Raw genomic sequence first — 16794 nt, 5'->3', positions numbered from 1 at the left:
AGCAAAAATTATTACACTGAAAGCAATTAAAAGTAAAAATGGAATTTATACTTTTCTCCACAAATGACCCAAACTATTGCCTAGTAAAAAAACTTCAAATAGAAAAAACACACAAAGTTGTGTGAGTTGACACTTCTGACTTCCATACACTGACTTCTAATGCATCCTTGCATGAATACTATGACTTTCATTTCTGCAGAGAAAAGGCTGCAAAGAAATGGAAGCCTTTGGCATCCACTATAAAAAGAGTAAGACTACCTAACCACAGTGTTACAGAGTAAAAATTGGTTTGTGCTTAAATTAATGAGCTGTTAGTGCCCTCTAGTGTGAAAACGATTATAAATCAGCTTTCATGGATCTATGTCTATAGCACATGTGACTGCTTTCAAAGTTGCTGCTGTTTATTAAATTCACTTTTGGTTTGCAGTTTAATTCAGAGCTATTGCATGGTCTGAAAACAAATGGAGAGTGACAGGTAACTGGGTAATTCCACATGACAAAACAGTTTTACAGCAGCTCATACTTAATGCCTCTAAGGAATGAAATAAAATAATCTGAAAAGCTGTATCTCCAAGTGACCTAAACCAAGTATGTCAGACAGAAAATCCTGGAAGGCAAGAAACTGCAGTATTTAAATAAGAAAATATCCTTAAAAAAACCAGCAATATTTAAGTAGTAAAACATCCTCAAATTTTAAAGCATCACCATAAGAATTCAATGCAGAAAGGAAAGCAATTAATGAGAGCAATATGACAAAAGTCAGTCAAACACTACTGGTATTTCTGAGTATTACCAGTCCCATCTGAGCTGCGTTTCTGCAGCTCAGGACACCCACATTCCACCCTTTGTTGTTTTGGGGAAACTGACAGAACTCTCTCATTCACAGGAAAGAGGATGCTACATTTCACTTCAATGTTACACTCCCAGTCCATGTGCTTTAATTAACACTGATTCCTCCACTGAAAATGCATTCAGCTGCACTTTAGCTTTAAATTACAGACCACATAAAGGAAAAAATCTCATCTCTGGCTTCACTGCTGTCCTGTCCTTCCCCATCTCAATTACCCTTCAGATTGTCTTGTGGAATATTGCCAAATGCACAGCTCCCCAGTGCCTCTCCTGCAGCTTTTTCATTTACAGAAGGGAGAAGCACAGAAATAAAACTCTGATGTGTTACAAGTTTCATTTATGTGGTGACAGTAGAGGACAGAGCTATCACATCTCAACACCAGTTTCAGGCCCCCCCACATGCTCAAAATGGTACATTTATCCCAAAGTAATCTCTGCTAAAAAACCCCTACCCTTTAAAAATGTGGGGGTTTTTTTAACCACTGTATTTTTAAGGAAAGTTGAAACTTTGGCTTTGCATGATACAGTTATGGAGAGTATGACAAAATTGTGTAATCTTAATTTAAGGTTATATATTTTACCCTCAGCTCACATCAGCTTCAATTGTTCCCCTTCCCCATATTAATGGGAGGCAAAAAGGGAAAGAATTAGGAACGTCCTTCTGTGAAGGAAAAACAAAAACCTGAGCTCTGGGGGCTTTTTTTGTGGAGGTATTTGGATGGTGCTAATTAAAAGCAATTACACATATCATAGAAGCCTATGGAGTTGGCAGCTCAGCCTCACATTAACAAGAGCAAATTAATTCCTCTATCAGCAAATGCTAAAGCCCAGTTTCCTCAATGACTCCTCTCACATAACTCACAGGAACTCCTCCCCATATTTCCTGACAGACTTTCCACCTCACAGGATCTGCCTGGAAGGGACAGCACACTGATCCAAATTTTCCTCCTCTACCTGGTTACTGTGATGGGAGTTGAGAGAACTCTGTCTCTTAGTTAGGTGCGGCCCACCATGCTGATAAGTGACTTCTAGGAGGCACACAAACATTGTTTTTTTCTATCAATTTTTTTAATAAGCAGAAAATCACTTAGGAAAAAACCCTCCATCCAAAGGAAATGGAGTTTACAAAATATAACGTCTACCATCAAGCTGTATCCTAACAAAGCTGTCCACACAATGATAATTTTGTGTCCACTGCTGCATTACAAGGGTATGTCTGAATATATTTATACTTTTTCACACTTTGTGGATACACTAAGGAGCTGAATTAGCACTGAACTGCTGTAAATACATATATTTATCAACTTTAAAGTTCCAGAATTGGCAACCTTCACAATGTTCTCATGCCTAGCAGCTTTCAAAAGTACATCGCCACTGCTGTGACAGGAACATTCACAGCAACCGTTTTGGTCAATGTGCCACATGATACAAATATTGGAAAAATCCTCACACTGGAATAACTAAATCATTTGCTTGCTATACTATCCTTCTGCTCAACACCAAAATAATCAGTGAACAGCAATATCAGAAAGTGATCAAGAGCAGAAAAGTTCAGAGCAGCACAGCTGGGTCTGTGGAATGACTGTCACCATACTGCAATAGTGAGTCATAGTGCTCACTGCCTACCTTGTATATCCAATTACCAAAACGGAATTACACTGAGTAATTTGAACTCCCAGTCAGTTTCTCCTCTCTAATTCAACAAGTGCCTTTGTGCTCAGAAATGAATTACATGTGGAACTGAGAGTGTTCCCTATGATGCACAAACACCCAAGCACTTATGCCAGCCTGAAGCCTTGACACACTGTGTGGTATCTTCCTACCATGCCATTCATACTGCACAGTAGAAAGCAAACTAAAAATACTGATACAAATATTCATCACACCCAAACAATGAAAATATCTAGACTATTGCTGTGGTTTAGCCCCAGCCAGCAATTCAGCCCCATGCAGCCAGTCACTCACTCCCCCACAGTGGATGGGGGAGAGAATCAGCAGAATAGAAGTGAAAAATCTCATTGGTTGAGATGGAGACAGCTCAGTAGGGAAAGCAAAACCTGGGTGCTCAAGCAAAGCAAGGAATTCATTCACTGCTTCCCATGAGCAGGCAGGTGTTCAGCCAGCCCCAGGAAATCAGGGTTCCATCCCGTGTAACAGTGACTTGGAAAGGCAAAAGCCACTCCAAATGTCATCCCTTCCACCTTCTTCCCCCAGATTTATATTATTATATATATGACCCAGAATTACCCTGTTGGGGTCAGCTGTCCTGGCTATACCCCCTCCCAATTTGTTGTGCACCCCAGCCTCTTTGCTGGTGGGACGAGGAGCAGAAAAGGCCTTGACTCTGTGTAAGCCCTGCTCAGAGTAACCAAAATATTGCTGTGGTATCAACACTGTTCTCAGCACAAATCCAAAACACAGCCCCACACTAGATACTGTGGAGAAAATGAACTTCATCCCAGCCAAAGCCAGCACAGCTAAGCGGGGTCTGCTGCCTTCAGTGAGTTTTTCTGCAAATTCACCCAAGGCTGTGCTGCTGCTCCTTCCCATGCAGGGACCGAGCTGCAGATCGCCCCAAAGGGAGGGCAGCTCGGGCAGCAGCAGGGTGTGCCCGAGCACAGCTGCTGCAGAGCCGGCCTGATCTCAGCACAAAGGGGAGCAGAGAGTGCCCTTTGTTTCACATAAACAGCTCAGTCAGACCCACTGACTGCATCCCAGCTGAGGGAATCAACTGGCGCTGGAAATGCTTCTCCCCGAGTTCTTTGTTACAAGTGTCTCCCGGGGTTAGCTACAGCAGCACGGGGCAGCCGAGACGTGCCTCTAGAAAACCGCAGAACCAAGGAATTTCAGAGCTTCAGCTGGCTCCAACCCACGTATTCCTTCCTGGTGTCACCAGCATCGTGACAGTGAGCACACTCCAGATCACACACCGCTACTGTGCTGAAACTGTATACTGCAATTGCTGGAGTTTGCTAGGTTGAACTTGCATTTGTATCGTGATTTCAGTGTATTTTCTATCACACTGCTAAATCAGAAATCCTCTCTAACATCAGCTATATACAAATGGTTAATCTAGCATTAAGCATTACACCCTCCATGTGTGGAGTGTCTGGAAGAACCTGAGCAGACAGTACTGGACTCTCACAGACATCTAACAGAACACTTACGCCTGACTCCCTTCCACAGCAGATGTTCTTGGCTCAGTTTGGGTCAACACTGTCCCAAAATACTGTATAAACAGCATTTTAAAAGACAACCCTAAAACTACATTTGAAACTTCCTGCCCAGAACAGTACAGAAGCTTTGAGGAAACAAACACTGAAGTTTTAGGAATAGCTCAAGAGTCAAGATGACCAATATCCAATTTGTTCTTAATTCATAATGTCAGTATACAAAGTGTCATTTGTTTTGATCACAGATCCCCATTAAGAAAACAAAAGTGCCTTGCATGGATCATCATTAACTATAAATGCAGAGCCACTATCAAAGACTTCAGGGACCAAAAAAATCTGTTTCAAACACAATGAACCTCAGCTCCCGATTTTGTGGAAACTAGAGAGTGCAGGGAAACTTACGGTCTAAAAGGTAAAAGCGGAGACAACTGCTAAGACCACAACGAAAAAAAGTAAGAAACCAAACAGACTAAAAAAAAAATTCAAAGCACACACTCCACACCTAAAGAAGAAGACCCAACGAACATAAAAGCTCCACAATGAAGCGGAGAGTCACCAAGGAACAGGCAAAGAACAACAAAGAAAAAACAAACTGTATCCTTCATTTCCCATTCCAGCCACCAAAGCAGAAACCCACCCACGTTACTGCATTGTATAAATAAAGACAGTATGCAAGTATCCTTAAAGAAGAGAAATTAAAAACACCTAATGCCACACTTTAATTCAGTTTTCAGTAGGCATGATGATATTAAGAGAGTAAAATGGATAAAAGTAGCAATTTCCACAAAAGACATAAAATAAAAGCTCAAGCAATTTAATACTACTGCATTCTCCTGCAGGAAATTTATCACTGAAAATAATAAAATCCCAGACCAAAAATCTCACACATTATGAAATCTCCAGATGTGTGAATCCTGGCAAAGCACTGCCTAATTTACCACTAGCAAAGACTGAAATAAGAGAGAGAAGAAAACACACGTTGGGTAGAGGCATGACAAGAACAGATAGGGCAGCATAATATTAAAAAAACAGATTACTAAGAGTTATTACATATGAAATACCACTACAAATATGATAACAAAAATCATTTAGAAATACAGGAAAGCAATGTAATACAGAAGAAATAAAACTATTTGAAGGACAGAAGAATGAAAAGAAAAGAAAAAAAGGTCAATTATTAAAGGACTCTTGTAGCTGACTCCTGTAAAACTTCTGCTGTAAATTTCACCTTGAAATGATGCCACTAAAGCTGTAAGCATGAAGTAGCCACATGAGACTCAGATATTTGCATTAGCTAGGAACCAACACTACCTGCAAAACATTGCAAAAGAGACACTGATGCTGTACTCTATGCAGTTCTGGTCACCTTGTTCCCAAAAAATTTTTTCCATGAAATGCATGCACAGAAGGGCTTGCAGGTATTCTGAAGGCAGTGAAACTTCATTCCTAAGTGGAACCCACGAGACCTCAGCTTGCTTATGGTATGAAACGGAGATCTGCATGAGGACACACCTGACATATTTAACTATCAGGAGGATAAACCAGAACTGTACAATGCAGATAAACCAGAAGAATAAAATGCAAATTTATGCTCAACATCTGAATAAAAGCAATTGGGTTCTTGAACAGTTTTCAGACACCACCACTAACAGCAAGTATCTCAGCTGCTTAAGCTCATGCTGGACTCCTTCCTGACAGAAACGGTGCCACACGGCGCTGCAGGAGCAGCACAGCTGACCCAGTGACACAGACTCCTGCTGGAAACTCAAAGCACTTCTGTGCTCACACAGCTCACTTCTGTCACACACACATTCTTTCCCCAAGCATCTGTTGCACAACAGTCACAGCAGTATCAGCTGGTTAAGCTCCAAGACAGATGAAATTAGAATCCACGGAATAGCAAGAAAGGGAACAAAAAGTTCTTTCATTAGGTTTGACACTGAAGTTTTAAATAAAAAAGAAGCTTAATTTAAATATGTTCATTTAAATTTAGATTCTCTTTTTCTACCTTAAAAAAAGGCTTTAGCTGTCAATTAGGTAAAATTATTATTCTTTAAGACGCTATTCACAGAGCACTTTCACTATAATTTGTTCTGAATAAATCCTATTGCTGCTTTTATGCACCTCATTCCCCAACTCAGGGAATGGAAGGAGGCTGGAGGAGAAATAAAGAGAGAGATAACAGCAAGGTAACAGCAAGGCTCTGTCTCATTCATATCTTGGTTTCCAGCTATCTAGGCCTCTTCTCTGTGGTTCTCCAATAGCCATGCTCTCCTTTTTAATCTCAAAAACTGGTACAACTTGTAGCTCCCATGTCCTAGGCTGAGATAAAAAAAGAAAAACCAAAACTGAAAGCCAGAATATCCTTCTTGAGGGCACAAGTTACTCATTTACCAAATCCTATTACAAAAATCAAACCATTATCTCAGTCTGTCATCAACTTGCAACAACAATCAAGAGGTTCAGCTCAAAATGGAAATTTTTCCAGGTTAGTTACACACAAATAGGAAGGAGATCCTTACCACTCTGACTTCCACCACTCAAAAGCAGCTTTATTCAGTGGATCAACTCAGGGCCAGGACTTAAATGGGAGATATTCTAGCAGAAGGCAACAAATTTGAGTAAGTGAACTCAAACAGTACACAGCTGCAAGCAGTGGCAGATCTGGGCCCTCACAAAGGCACGGATCAAGCAGAAGGAAAAGGATCATTGCAGGCAACAAATGGAGTAAGCCAAAAATGTGAACACGTGTATGTGCTATTTAGGTTTAGCCTGAGGTCCTAAGAAGTTGGCTTTCTGCTACCAAAAGCCCTCTCCAGCAGTGTCTGAGTGTTAAAAGACAAAATGTAGGCCCACTAAGACAATAACTGCACAAAACCTGAAGAACTTTCTATCACAAACTGCTTACAAATCATCAGGTCCCTGGCACGTCTTCCTGGTGATCTCTGAAGATCACCAAGAAGCCTCTGATTGTAGTTCTTGAGAAAAGTGCATAGAACAAAGCTTTATTCCTTTGGATCCACCTATTACTTAGCAATTGCTACCAGAAGAGTGAAACTCTAAATTTATGAGACACAGTTTGGTTTCCCTCCCATATGTCAAAAGAGTAAGCAGCTGGGAATTCTTTTAGCACAGAAAGTACATCAGAAGTGTAAGGTTCTACCTTCCTCATCTCCCTCCCACAACTAAAGCCAACCCAAAGTTTAACCTCTTGGAGCAAAATTTGTTTTCATCCTGAAGAAGAAATCCAGGTTTGCTCAGTAAGAAACCAGAGGAGAATCCCTCCTCGCTCCAAAGACACAACAGGAGAAAACATAACCTAAAGACATTTCTGAGGAAACATTTATTTTCAAGAATAAGAAGTAAAAAGATTGCAAATAAAATAAATAGGATTTAAACTAGAAGCAAATATTTTAAATTATTTAGGCAGTTCTGTAAGACAATAATGTTTCCCCAACTGGATTTTCCAAAACCTCTACCACTTAACCATACAGTTGTCAGTTTTGTTTGCAAACAAGAGGAGCAGTAAATGATTAACATCCCCTTGATTAAATGATGCTCAGTTTGCAAAGTGTTATTCTGGCTAAGAAGTGCAGGTACTAAATCAGTAGAATTAATAAAGAATACATCTGTGGGCACCCTTGTGAACAGGGATATCATACTTAAGAGCATGCAACAGTGGAGCACTGAGTGCTGTTAACACGGACTTGAGGATCCAAAAACTCTTTTCAGAGGTAGTTAGGTCCAGTTTTGCTTTGTTTGAGGATAATACAAGCAACACACGAATAGGGAAGAATTATTAAGACTGTGCATCAGAAAAATATCACATCTCACAGCAAAAAGTCTCTAGAACTGCCTTCTATATTCCTAGCTTCTTTATTATTATTTTCAATAAGGCAGCACAAAAAATTTCAGCAGAAGGCAGACTTAAAGAAAATCATTGTAATGATCTGCAAATGGATCCATACAGGTGGCATGCCTTCTCTCAGAAGGAAGAAGATTTGGGAAAAAGACTTGAATATAATTTTATGTACAATGGCACACTTGTAAGTTCTGAGACAGGAATGACAACTGACAGCCTGAGTTTTGTTACTGCAAACAGACTACAGGAACTCTGACACCAGCAATCAGCAGCCTCACATGCCAAAAGCACATGTAAGAAAAAACCTGACAAAAACTAAGCCTGAGGATCCACACTGAATTTCCTGTGTAAACCTACACACCACACAGGCATGTAAAGAAAACTCAAATTTCCATGCTTGCTCCTGGAGGCATCAAGTGCTAGAGTCAAAATTGCAAACAGCCAAACCAAAACGAAGATGATCAAACCATCCTAGGACAGATTATTAACAAGAGAGAAATTAGAAAGTCCCAACTGTTGCTGAATAACAGCCTCCAAATCCACAGAATTAAGGACCTGGTACATCCACCAGCCTTGGCTGCACCCTTGGTTTGCACAGTAAGGCAAAAAAGATTGACATTTAAGGAAAAGAAGTCAAAACTCCTCCCGTGTTGAACACCTGAGTTTTTCACTCAGAAGAAAATACTGTCAAGAGAACATTTTATTGTATTTCTTTATTAAGTCACTAATAAACACTAAGGACCTTTCTCAAAGAGGACACATAATATCTTAGTCTGTTTTGAAATTCAGATTTCAGAGAGATGAGTACAGCCTCGATCAGTAAAACCTGGGACAGCAACATTTCAGCCATGTTCTCTACAATTATTCTTTTCTGATCATCATGCATCAATATGCACCGTTGCTATAGAAATGGTGCTAACAGGAGAAAATCTATCAGCCTATGAATTGCCTGTTTGATATGGTGACTGCTATGGGAAACTACAACAGACATTTGGGGAAGAGAACTGGATCTTCTGCCTGTGTCACCATTCCCTGCATTCATTTATGGAAGTGTGTCAAGCCCAGAGTAGACAACTTCAACAAGCAAACAACACACAAACCAGTTATTTATCAATCTGAGCATTCCATTCACCTCTTTTCCATATTTCTACCTGCCTTTGGAAGGGTCTCAGAAAATCAGCCAACTCAGGGAGAGGACAGATAAAGACCTACATACCCATCACTTAAAGACCTTTCTCAACCCAAGATCAGTCAGCAACCAGTGACCACCAAATCATCTGCCTAATAAAAACATGACAGAAACCAAGTTACACAGAAACCTAGAAACCAAGTTATTTCAAATACAGGACTCCAATAGTCAGATGGCCTGACCTACTCGACGTGTTTGAAACTGTTGAGCAAGAATATGTTTGCTTCAACTGAAGTAATTCAGAGTGAATGCTTTCATGAAGGAGGCCAGTGTATTTTTAAGATGGTATCAGACTTTTTTTCTTGTTATCAAAATAGAAACTTACAGCAGACCACAGGGCAATGGTGTCTCTTTAGACACTCAAGCTAGACAGGAATTTATTTGAAGGCCTGAAATTCTGGTAAAGCCATTTATTGTTTGTTCACTAACAAAAACAGTCCAGTCACCAGAAAAATCTCAATGTGATTTCAGGTAAATGGGCATTATAAACAAGAGCCCTGCTGGAGCCACTTCTAAGCCATCTATCTACATTATTGATGAAAGGATCTGCCCTAAAGAGGGAATGACATAATAAATATCTACAGAACTTGTGTAACTGATGTAGAATACAATGCTTTCCAGAAGACATCAAAAAGACACCGAGATGTAGCAGCACAAGCATTAATTTGAAGAGCACAGCTGGCAAAGAGTAAGAACCAGCTATACAAAATCGCTTGTATACCTCTAAGGGCAGTAAAGGCAAGCCTTAAATTCTTGTTACAAAACCAAGAGAAAGACACTGCAGGGGCAAGATTAATGACATGCCTTCGACACAGACTGTCAAGAAGGATTTTTAAGATTATTCCAGCACTATGAATTCAGCACAGTATGTTCACAAGTGATAGCCTACCCAGCTACTTGGATATTTGAGCTATTCAGTGGATGACTGGATAATTATCACTCAAACATATCCTTAAGCTTATGAAACACAGCTGTGTCCATTTCTGCCAAATCAATGAAAGCAGACATTAAAGATTGATTTAAATGCAGATATGTGCAAGCTGGAAACTTGGGTCCAAGAGTAATGACAGAGGTATTCTGTACACAATATAGTTGTGACGGATGTGAAAGAAAATGGTGTTTTGAACGTACTACTGGTTTACAGCAGATAACACTTTCCTTTTAAGGAAACCATGTCATTTGACATTTCATTTAACTAAAAAGATAATGATATTCAACCTTTTGTCAATCTTTTAACTGATAAAAAGTAAACCTAGAATGCTATAATGCAAGAAAGCTTGCCCTGTCATGCCATGCACTATTACAAGTAGGGACATAAAACCCATTGTCATGGGACCATGAGGCGATGGTAACTTGATCTTTAAAAAGTTCACAGATTAGAACCTTCCAAAAGAATCCCCTATCTGCTACTTCACTAATACTAATAGCCAAAATCTCTGATCATAGAAAAATGATTGGAAAATGCTTTGCTTCCTTTCCAGGTTCACCAAAATCATCACAGCAAAAAAGCAGCACAAAGCTCAAGGAAACCACAATTAGAAGAACTAAAGCAAAGATCCTCAGATCCTAAGACATCTACCTGTTCCCTGGCAACTTCTGGCTGGAATCCTGCAGGAATTCTATCCTAAATTTTGCACAAACATTTTTTTCCCCCTTCTGCAGAGAGGACACCTGTTGGTCCAGAATAACCAACAACACTGGCTTTTTCTAAAGCAACAGACATTCTGGACAAACCAATGGAAGCGAATTCTTCACCTCATCTAAATGAAAATACAACACTTCTTTGAGCCCTGCCATGCCCTGTATTGCTGCCTTAAAACAAAATTTCAGTCACATAAACATGTAGCTTAGCTAAGACAAGCATTTTTGCTCTCATGCAAGATTTACCTTGAATAGGAGGAAAAAACATGAAAGAAATGCCCATGACTAACACAGAGAACTGAAAGGGTCTGAGCAATTGTTTCGAAGTATTTGGAATGAAAGTTACAGTTTGGACAAGGATTTTCTACTGCTTTGTCATTAAACTGTCCTTGTTCTGGAGGTACAAGGAAATCTGTCAACATTAGAAGGATGAGTGGATGCTGCACACGAAAGAGGGAGCAGCCTTGCCTGAGCAACAAAAAAGCTCCAGTGAAGAGAAAGCTGTGCAGGGAAACAAACTCAGCTGGGAGAACTCCACAGGGAGCCCAATTAAATATATATGTGTGTGTGCATGAGTGTATATATATATAAACTACACTAATTAAGAGCTTTCAGTATTATCTCAAAGTCAAGATCATCCATATCATTAAACTAAAAAACCAAAGCAAAACACAAATTAGTAATGCATTTCCCCATTCTATACTAGCAGGAAGCAAGTTGCCTCTCACCTGCTGAAAGAATGGCTGAAAAAGTCAATACCTTGGCTGCCCTTTGAAAACACTTTAATCTTTTAGTTTCATGTTCAGCTTGCCAAGTAGGGGAGGTTCATGCTGGTCCTGCTGTTATTTAAACATAAAAGAGAACCAGCCACATCATAAATAGGGTATTAGTACCTTACTGCTGAAATACCCTGAAGTCACCAGCCACAACATGGTTAGTGTGTTTTGGCAGGTGATATTTTTGAAACAGCTTTATCACTTAAAAGCAAAGCTATTTTAATGACCTATACAAATTTATCTTTCACTACCTCCTAGTCAGCCAACAAAAACTACCTAAGCAAAAAGAGGCAACCCAACTACTAATTTAAATGCAATATTCATATAGGGATTTACAGGGTCTTTCTGACAGAAGAATCTAGTTTGTTCACAAACAAGAGAGCAGGGCTTTCCAGGAGAGTTGTGTGTGGCTAATAAACACCATTAATCTGACAGAGCTGGCAAACAGACAGCAGGGCTGCTCTACCAGAGACTGCTGCATAAACCAGCCCCCTCTCTAACAAATGAAACGATTCAACATCAGCTCACCCTGGGACCCAAGCCCCAAAAGCCCCATACCCAAAAGAGAACACAATTCCCAAGTGGCATCTCCAACCTAGGCAAAACTCCTTTACCTCTCCCATGATATGTTCTCTGATTTTAAGTATTGTTACATTAAAAATCATCAGCCTCCTGATCATCAGAGAAGATGCTGATTATGAATTCCAAAAGACAGCAATTTTTTTTTCCGTAAGCAAAGCACTTCTACCTACTTTAGGAGAATCAGAAATACAGAATAAGCAACAAAGAAACAGTGATCAGCAAGTGTAATGATAAGATCATAGAAACACACCCTACTGCCCTGGGGGAAAAAAGATATCCAATTCCATTAACAGGATGGAACATAATAGGGAAAGATGACACCAGAGAAAGAGACAAGCAACAAAAACTTCAGTTGCTGAAGTTCTCCTCATCTTCCCTCCCTCACTTCGAGTAAAATCAAGAAGATATCCACGACATTCAGTACCAGACACAGAAATCTGACACCTGAAAGCAGCACAGAGCTCTGGCAAATCCCAAGGCAGCAAGGGAAGCCTGTCTTTTCCTGGTCCCTGGAGAGATCTCACCTCTGTCCGTGTCCTTTAACTCCACTACTGCCTGATTCTGTTTTCCATTTAAGATTATTACCTCATAGAAAGAGACGAAGAAAAAAGTAAGTAAAATAATTTCCTAAGTCAGGAAAATAAGATCTACCTTTAAAAAAACCTCAGGTACAGCTGAAATGAAGGTCTAAACTCTTCTACAAGATATCTTTGTTTACAAATGAGGGATTTAACAGAAGTTTTGTGGGTGCAATAGCTTAGCAAGACATCTCTTATGTTTGTCTGATAAATAACGCAAGGAACTATCTTCCCTTTTTAGCTGTATCACTTAACAGATGCCAACTGGATTTCTATGTCTGTCTAACAGTGCAACACAAATACAACACACCTCTGAATTGTATCAACATACAGATCTGCACAACAGATTTCACATCTTCCAAACCTACCCTTTATAAAAGACTTTGGCCTCAACAATGCCCTTCCAATTAATGTCTTTACTGTCTTATAAGTGATAAAATTCAGATCAAGAATTATTCTTCAACAAAACCACATTAGCCTCAAATCAATAGTGCATATTGTCAACTCCTTTTAGTCTAAACATGCTTAAAAGTTCATACCTGTTTTACACACTTGCTAAGTTTTGCTATCAGTCCTGACATAATGTCACCTTAAATACTTTAAAACTTTCCATTGTACATACAAAAAAAAAAAAATATAGCAATGTGCAACATCACATACGTGGATATTTCTCCCCCCTCTCCCTCCCAGTCATATGGCATTCATGACCAAAACCATAAGAAATTAAAACAGTTCCAGCTGCTGGTCTCAAGCAGTTTTAGACCTCTCTTCTTAACAAACCCCTGTCCCTGAATACCAGCTTATACACAGCTATAGAAATACCTCTTTGAAGATAAAGTAAATTGCCTTATCTGAAACATGAACTTGGTCCTAATTGAAGAAGCCTTCCCACCAAGACAGCTTCAGAAAAGAGTCAAGACTGACTTTTCAGAAGTATTAAAGGCAAGTCACAGCATGAAATACAGTTCACGTTCTGTCATCACATAGACCCTATCCACATTAAAAAAAAGCCAGCGAGTTAATTAAGTACAAGGGCAAGTCATTACATGCAGGCTCTGAGGAAGCTGCTCACAAGCAGGTCCTAGAGAACTCCATCTGCTTACCTGCCATTCCTCAAAGGTAAAGAAATACTGTACCTCAAAAGTAGCTTTTTTTGCTTCATATTGCTTTAATGTGCCTTCAGCTTTATAAAACACTGTACCTCTGGTACACATCAATAGTGAAAACTTACCAAGCTTGCTGTTTTATTATCTCCTGACTACAATTTGGTTAACATAATTTTCCTCTCTAAATTCCTTTAAAATTATTCCAGGTGGACACTCAGCCACTTTAACAGATATTGGCAATAGAGCTGAACAATCTCCACAAATAAAATCATCCTTTGCCAGCATACCTACAGCTACCTAAGGGTATAAAAGATAATCAAAGAATCACAGTTTCACACTGTGATGAGATTTGGTATTCTTTTGTCCAATGTAACACAATATGTACTTGTTTAAAGCACCATTATAAACTTAGCAAGGTTTATCACTATGAATACCAAAATCTATTCTCAAAGAGCTACCTGGCAAAATCTATTCAAAATTAATGCAAAATAGGCCCAGTCTAGGAGGCAAAAAAAATCCCCAAAGGAGGATTGTAAGAAATTATGTGTCATCAACAGAGCAAACAACCAGCAATGGGTGATGAGCAAAGGCTTTTTCAAACACGAAGCAGCAAAAACATGTCTACCACAGAGGGACATTTGCTGTTATACAAAGAACACAGGAAACAGTTTCCTAAGAAACCACACACCTGACACCATCAGTGAATGACATCTTAAAAGGTAGTAATAATAATAAAGCCTTATAGCTAGGTAATGTTTAACCTCATTTTATCTTGAGGCAGACCTGCAAGGGCCAGGTTTTACCCACCCTAACAAATGCCTCAAGTTTCAGGCTGCTCACTGTCCACCACACTCATGTCTCTCAGAAGCAGAGGGTTCATGTGTAGCTAAGCAGAAATCTTGCTAATACTTCAGTAATTTTGCACTCTGAGCTCCAGAAAATACTTGCAAATCACTTCAACTGCATGGGAGGAATGAACTCAATGGATTCTACTCTTACACATTATTCTTTTCCAAAATGCCTGTTGGCATAGCTCTGTAAAAGTCTGATCAATAATTATATCAAAATTATTTAGAGGCACTTACCAGACAAGCCTGATGACTAATGACTAAACAAACTGGTCAGTCTAGAAGTACATGACTAATATTCTAAAAATACATGAGATAGCTGCCCCTTCTCAGGTAGACTTACCAATAAAGCACATGGGAAAAGTGGCTGTTGGCAGAGTGGTCAGGACCTGCCAGCAACAGCAGCACTGTTCAGGTGCCCTTTAACCACACAGGGAAAGTTAATTACAAGACAGTAGGAGAGGAAGTGCAACAATTATGAGTCATCCACGTAACCATGTGCTTTATCAATATGCTTCATAATATTAAAGTTACTAATTAGTGACAGCACGAAACAGTGACGCAGTAATGGGAAAGTGAGCAGCTTGAATCCTTGGACCCTTTTATCTTTTACTGATCTCCCACTTAGAATTTATGTGCATTTTGAAATCCACAATCCAACGCCACCAGCATTCTAACACCTCACATCTGCTAACTGCAGGTGCTTTTGCAATCCCCAAAATACTTTACAGACTTGTGGACATGATCAGCTATATGACCAAGTTTCCACCAACACCATCATCTCTGCCAACTCACTTCACCAGCCTACTGTATAAGATGCAACAATGGTAGAGTTTAGCTCTATGCAAAAGGAATTTTCAGAAGTGCCACAAGGATCCTACAGTACCTCTAATTTTTCTGCATAAAATCTGAAACAAAGTTTCAACTTTATTTCAAGCTCCCAGACTTATATACCCAGCTAGGGATTCAAGGTAATTGCTCCACAAACTCAGCTAATAAATAATTGTCATTTGATCCACTTTTGATTTCAGCTGGTTTATGGGAACTTGATTTTATACTTGCCAGTTGTCTCCACCACTAATACTTTTTCATGTTCCTTTCTCTGCCACAACATTAGCCCAGGAGTTTGTATAGCTGAAGTGAACAGTTTGGGGGTACTATCAAACTGAAAAACAAGGCAAGGGACAGGGGGAAGCTTAATTTCTTAGCTGGGTAAGTTCTCTGATGCAGTTCTCTCTACTGCATTATCTATTTCTGCCAATACAGGGAGAGAAGTGAGCAGTCAATAAATAAGCTGTCTCACTGCACATGGGGTCACAGCCTAATTCAATTACAAACCAACTTAGATTAGTTACAGCTGTTGAGGACCCCAAAGTTATCAAGCAAGCAACAGAAATTCAGAGCAATTAGAAGATTACACAAACAACCTGGCAATAAAACAAGTGGACTAGAAACAACCATTTACAGAGTTTACAGATTTGAGTTTTACACAGCACTCACAAGTCTATCTGTGCTTACACACCTCCTCAGACAAACTCATATACGAAGCTAATAAAGAAAAACAGTAGACATGAGACCTTCAGTTTTTCACTGGAGGCTTCTGCCTGCCTACACATTAATCTGAAAATTATGTATCACAGCAGAAAACGTGTTTTGTACCAGTCCTGTTTATTCACATATTAGTCTGAGTCCAGTCACTCTGTGACATTATATCACTAATTCTAAATCTAAATGAAAATATAATACTAGAGTCTAGACAATTACCCCAAACCCTGGGCACATTAATAATGTGATAAAAGCAATCCAATTTACAAACTGCATTAAGATCACTTTTTTCAGGATCTCTGCCAGTTTTATCTAGCCACTATTATCTAAGAAATACACCTTCAACTTCTGAAAAAGATCAATATCCTTCTTCCCCAGCACAATCAATCTGAGCCCATTTCAATGAGAACAGACTACACAGTCTCCAAGCTGCCCCTTAATGAATAATGAGGGAGGCACAAATCAAACAACTTTTAATGCCACACTACTACAGCAATGGTCAGAGCGTGGACAGCCAGACCTAGGTCACTTCACACTTAACTGACTGCTGCCAATAGCACAGCTCCATTAAAGAGGAAAAGAGGTGACACATACATATCCCAAAGCCTAAGTGCCACTGAGGCAGCTCCAAAGCCAGCAAAGCCT

At 39.6% G+C, this 16794-nt stretch overlaps 1 protein-coding gene across 6 annotated transcripts in view; it reads right to left on the bottom strand.

The window, feature by feature from the left end:
• The window catches only part of RALGPS2 (Ral GEF with PH domain and SH3 binding motif 2), a 110469-nt gene that overhangs the window by 87739 nt on the left and 5936 nt on the right, over nt 1-16794 (bottom strand). The window lies entirely within an intron of this gene.

Source organism: Pyrgilauda ruficollis, unplaced genomic scaffold (assembly GCF_017590135.1).
Source record: "Pyrgilauda ruficollis isolate IOZ18807 unplaced genomic scaffold, ASM1759013v1 scaffold47, whole genome shotgun sequence".
In the NCBI taxonomy this organism is placed as follows: domain Eukaryota; kingdom Metazoa; phylum Chordata; class Aves; order Passeriformes; family Passeridae; genus Pyrgilauda; species Pyrgilauda ruficollis.
Note: the sequence above shows the minus strand (reverse complement) of the source record. Positions and strands in the feature narration are given on the sequence as shown.